The sequence below is a fragment of the Crocodylus porosus genome, unplaced genomic scaffold (genome assembly GCF_001723895.1).
Source record: "Crocodylus porosus isolate Cpor-Errol unplaced genomic scaffold, CroPor_comp1, whole genome shotgun sequence".
NCBI classification, from domain to species: Eukaryota; Metazoa; Chordata; order Crocodylia; family Crocodylidae; genus Crocodylus; species Crocodylus porosus.
Genome location: NW_017728886.1, coordinates 119110322 through 119115786, shown reverse-complemented (window position 1 = coordinate 119115786; position 5465 = coordinate 119110322). Strand labels below are relative to the sequence as shown.

The 5465-nt window shown below is 48.3% G+C and overlaps 1 long non-coding RNA gene across 1 annotated transcript in view; it reads left to right on the top strand.

Annotated features, from left to right (window-relative positions):
* Positions 1–423: 423 nt before the first annotated feature.
* Positions 424–5465, top strand: part of LOC109324123 — a 13428-nt gene continuing 8386 nt past the window's right edge. The window contains exon 1 of the long non-coding RNA XR_002104860.1: positions 424–689. This is a non-coding gene — a long non-coding RNA (uncharacterized LOC109324123). The remainder of the gene's footprint in view (positions 690–5465) is intronic.

The following is a 5465-nucleotide window of genomic DNA, read 5'->3' as shown; positions in this document are numbered from 1 at the left end:
TCTGAAACAACGTTCTTGTTTCTTTTAAAATGTCTTCTTGCTGGTTTGTGTAGGGTGTAAGCATCCAGATCTGGAAGCCAGGCAGTTACCTGGCTTCTATTCAGAGTCTTATTCTGACTTTTGGCTGCTTCAAAAAGCGAGTTCACCCCACCAAAACCACCTGCTGCCCCAGGGGTATAATAAATTTCCTTTAACAAAGACCCCCCTGTCAACATGACCGGTAACTGTGGTACCCACCTCGCCAACACACTTATGAAGGGTTTAAAGGCCAGAAGACAAATTTAAATAGTGGCAAAACAAGATTTATTAGTGAAAAGCAGCACATACAGGATTATTCAGCCATGTCTTGAACTATTCTCTTTTAGGTGCACAGAAAACCCTTCTCTGAACAGGTGGGATGCTCCATAACCTCCATAGGTTCATACCCCTGCCCCACATGGCTCTGAGGACTCAGACAAAACTGATACATGCATCTTCAGTCTTGTCTTGAACCCCTCTCTTTTAGACATGAACAAAACCAGTTCACACACGAGACCTTTATTCTCATAGGTCCACCGACACAGGTTTTGAAAGTTCTCCATCAAGACATCACCTACCTGCAAAGAGATGAAAGAGTTAACACAGGCCGACCCTGTTACCGTAGAAAGCTGCTCCTTCCAAAATAATTCTAGGCTAGTTACCTCAGCAGAGTCTTTGGGGTTTAGGTTGTCTGCCATTCCTAGGCTCTCTGCCTGTGGCTCTGCTGGCGGTCTGCCACGGTCCCCGGATCTGTTTTGGGACCATCAAGATGGCCACCAACATGGCTGCCAGGGGGGTTGGGGGTGGTGAGGTCACAGGCCATGTGGTGGGAACAGGGTGTTATGGCATGCAACATGGTAGCCAAGATGGCCACCAACATGGCTGCCAGGGGGTTCAGGGGTGTAGTTTCCAGTGGCAAAGGTCAGGGGTTGGGGTGGGTCGCAAGATGGCGGCCAAGATGGTGGGGCAAGGGGCGTGTCTAGGGGTGGGGTTGGGGTAGAGCTAGGGTGGAGCTAGGGTGGGGCACCTGTCAGTGGGAAGAGCTTGTCAGTTTTACAAGATGTGTACCCTACATACTACTGATGTACGAACAAAAGCTAGCCTCTTTTCTGAAATTGTGCCATAGTCCAACAATGGTAGATGTCCATTAAAACTTTCAATGGTCTTTCTCAATTTCTGGGTACCCAGTTCCAGCCTGATTTTCAGAGTTGCAGAATGGCCTTCTCTTAGATGCAGTAAAAGGTAACTGTTGCTTTTAGTTGCTGCTAGGAAGGTAGGGAACCTGAGCTTTGTTGTAAGTTACCCATAGAATGGAGAAGGATGAGCCTCTTGCCATAATTGTTCAGGGGACTTGGTAAGGGATCTGTTTTGGGAGTCTGGGAATTTATCTCAACCACTGAGATGGCCACCAACATGGCTGCCAGGGGGGTTGGGGGTGGTGAGGTCACAGGCCATGTGATGGGAACAGGGTGTTCTGGGACATAACATGGCAGCCAAGATGGCCACCAACATGGCTGAGGGACCTTATGAAAGACCATAGTCCTGCATTCAGCGAGTGCCAGATGGTGTGGGGTAGCTGAGCAGTATAAAAAGCCAGGTTCAGAGCTGCAACAAATTACTAATACAATAATTATATGAGGATCCATGTACTCCAGTCTGTTCCTCAAGTTTCATATGATGGAATTGTGTGCAAATTGCTAACCAGGAAATTCAGAAGCTTTTTATGGTCTTGGTTCCCTGCACACTATCAACACAGCATGCATACTTCACCACATCAATTGCCAGTCACTTAGGTTAGAAAACCACACCACCTTGCCTTGCAAGGATGGATTGGAAAAGGGTAATCAGCGCAGCTGTGTCATTGATAGATTCTTTCTAAAGATCACAGTTCATCTTGCTCCTCCTTGAAGTCACCTAGGGCTATCAGATCACTGCTATTGCCCTCAGTGCAGCCCAGGTTGCTGTGTCTGACAGTAGGCCTGAGGAAAACTACTTAATGAGAAGTCAGTGTGAGCTTTGACTACAACAGAGGTAGCTCATTAGTATGAGAGACTACACAGCTTTGAGAGTAAACCAGGAGCTAAAAGCAAGGAGCTAATCCCATCTCAGAAACAGATTCCTTCTATGGCCTTTGTCAGCTCACATAGCCAAGCATTTTTAAAAACGGATGCCTAGCATTAATCATCTAAGCCAAAAAGGGCTGATTACTGCCAGCCCCACTGATTACAGAGGGAAGTGTGAGTGCTCCACACTTCTGAAAATCAGACCACCTGTGTTAAGCAGCTGAATATGAGTTAAAAATATCAATTTCCCATGTTCAAAGTAAGACAACTTTGGACTTCCCTTCACTGTGCTTCTGTTCTCAATTCTATGGCAGAGCATAGTTTCATAGTTGGTAGGGTCAGAAGGGACCTGAGCAGATCATCAAGTCCAACCCCCTGCCATGGCAGGAAAGAGTACTGGGGTCAAACGACCCCAGCGAGGTGTTCATCCAGCCTCCTCTTAAAGACCCCCAGGGTAGGAGCCAGCACCACTTCTCTTGCAAGTTGGTTCCAGATCCTAGCTGCCCTGACTGTGAAGTAGCGCCTCCTGATGTCTAGTCTGAATTTACCCTCTTTCAGCTTGTGACTGTTATTTCTAGTCACTCCTGGTAGTGCTTGGGGGAACAGGGACTCCCCCAGTGCCTGCTGGTCCCCTCTGACTAGTTTGTAACTGGCCACTAGATCCCCCCTCAGCCTTCTCTTGTGGAGGCTGAACAGGTTCAGGTCCCTTATCCTCTCCTCATAGGGCCTGCCCTGTTGCCCCCTTATCATGCTAGTGGCCCTCCACTGGACCCTCTACATGTTGTCCACATCCCTCCTAAAGTGCAGCGCCCAGAACTGGACTCAGTACTCCAACTGCAGCCTGACCAGTGTCGCATAGAGGGGGAGGATCACCCCTTGGACCTGCTCGTGATGCATCTGTGACAAGGTATGGTTGGCCTTCCTGACCACATCCCCACACTGTCACCCCATGTTAATTTTGGCCTCAATAATGACTCCAAGATCCTTTTCTGCCTTTGCACTGACAAGAAGGGGGTTCCCCAGCCCATAGGTATGGTACTGGTTCTTACTCCCCAGGTGCATCACCTTGCACTTGTCAGTGTTGAATCCCATCCTGTTCTCATCCACCCTGTCTAGGTCCGATTGCAGTCTATTCCTCCCTTCTAGCATGCCCATTTCCCCCCACATCTTAGTGTTAGACCCCAAGTCCATGCGGCACCCAACAACTAGGGAGACGATGGTCCAATTACCCATGGATCCTGTTACTAATTAGCCAGAACAGAGCAGGGAGAAAACACCAGCACACATTGCTTGCAGCGGGTTTATTCGAAATGGAGAAAGCTTCAGACAAGGGCCTTACACCATAAGAGATGGGGTCCTGCCCCGAACAATAGGTTCATCCTACATTTATACACTTTGATTTATACTCATTAATATTCACTCCTCCTTCGTCCTGCCTTCTGTTTCACCCATTTCTCCTCCCATCTCAAGCTCCGCCTCTGTTTACTGTTTGTTTCATTAGCATGGAATTGCCTATGTATGTCCTTCATTTATGTGTGTTTTTGCTATGAGCACATGTCTAAGATCTTGACTCCTGCTCTCCAGTCAACAGGCAGACTTTGACCAAAACCTGGAAGCTTCTGGAGGCTTCTTCACCAATCACCATTAACCTTTTTGCATATGTTCATCTCAGATTCTGTTACCAATTACGTGTTGTTTTCCACATTACAGTCTGTTTTTCTGTCCCATGTTGTACCATCTTCCACCCTTTTTTGGGCCCCTGTATCTTATCTCATTCCTCACTGCAGCTGGTTCACAGCACACAGACTCACACAGATTTACTTGCTGCTTTTTCCTCAGAAAAATGGTTGACAGTTAAGATGGTTACTTGGCATAAGCAAATGGCTAGCGTAGCATAAGCATTCATAAGCAAAATCTGGTTGCCTAAGCATCTTGCAGTATATTTTTAATATATCATTCTGCCTTGTGGTTGGCAGCTCTGCTAGGCCATAAGTCATGCCTTTTATTCAGCTGCAAATCCAGTGCTCCCCAGGAATCCAAATTATTGGACACATATTAAATTTTGTAATGATCTAAGTAGTATTAATATTCAAGTCTTAAAGCAGCAAAAATACCCAACTCACCATGCCTGGAGGCCTCTCAACCCCCAGAATCTTACTTGGAAAAAAAGTCTCTTGTAGTATGTTTCTGAACATCACAGGGAAGATCACTGACCTCATCCGGCCTTCCAATCCTATGGTCCTCATCCATGTGGGAACCAGTGATGCGGGCCAGAGTAGTCCGGACCAGATCATGGATGACTACTGGGCTCTTGGGGCCCAGGTGGTCTTTTCGTCCCTCCTCCCGGTTAGTGGAGGCCGTCAGTGGCAGAGCAGCTGCATCTGTGAGGTGAACCGGTGCCTCTGGAGTATGTGTCGCCTTACCAGACCATGGCTTCCTGGACCATGACCTGCACTTCAGATCAGAGGGTGTCCTGGGACATGATGATCTCCATCTCTCCCCCAAAGGTAAGAGTTTGTTTTCTTACAGGCTAGTTGACCTCCTCCAGAGGGCTTTAAACTAAGTTTGTCGGGGGATGGGGATCCACAGGAGCAAGAGGAAACTCAACCAGGTGTAGGACCTGCTGTAAGAGCTCAGGTATATACCAAAGGGCTAGTTGTCTCTCAGGTAGGAGGGCTGTCCAGGGCTCCCTCGGGGGGGATTAAGGTGTCTCTTCACTAATGCAAGAAGCATGGGGAACAAGCAGGAGGAGCTTGCTCTCCTGCTTGCAAGTAGTAAAATCAACCTGGTTGGCCTAGTGGAGACATGGAGGGATGGAACATTTGACTGGGCAGTAGACATAGAGGGTTGTTTAGAAGAGATAGAAAGGGGGAAAAAGTTGGGGGGGTTGCACTTTATGTTAGAGAACAGTATACCAGTTCTACCTTCCAAATGGGACCAGAGGAAGGCTCAACTGAGACTCTGTGGGTCAAGCTCCAAGGAGGGCAGGGGGAAAGGGATCTGGTGGTAGGGGTTTACTACAGGACACCACATCAGGAGGAAGAGCTGGATCTGGAATTTTCCAGGCAGCTGGGGAAGACCGTACATGCAAAGGATGTTGTGGTCATGGGTGATATGAATTACCCTGACATCAACTGGGAGGAGCGGTCGGCCAGGTCTAGCCACTCACGAAGGTTCCTGACGTGCGTACAGGACCTACACCTCGCACAGGAGGTACTCATCCCCACTAGAGAAAGCGCCATGCTGGATCTGGTATTAGCCTCTGGGGATGACCTGGTGGGGGATGTGCTAGTACAAGGGAGGCTAGGGGACAGTGATCATGAAATGATCCAGTTTGCTATTCAGAGAAAGGTGGGGAGGGTAACTAGCACAGTGCAAATGCTT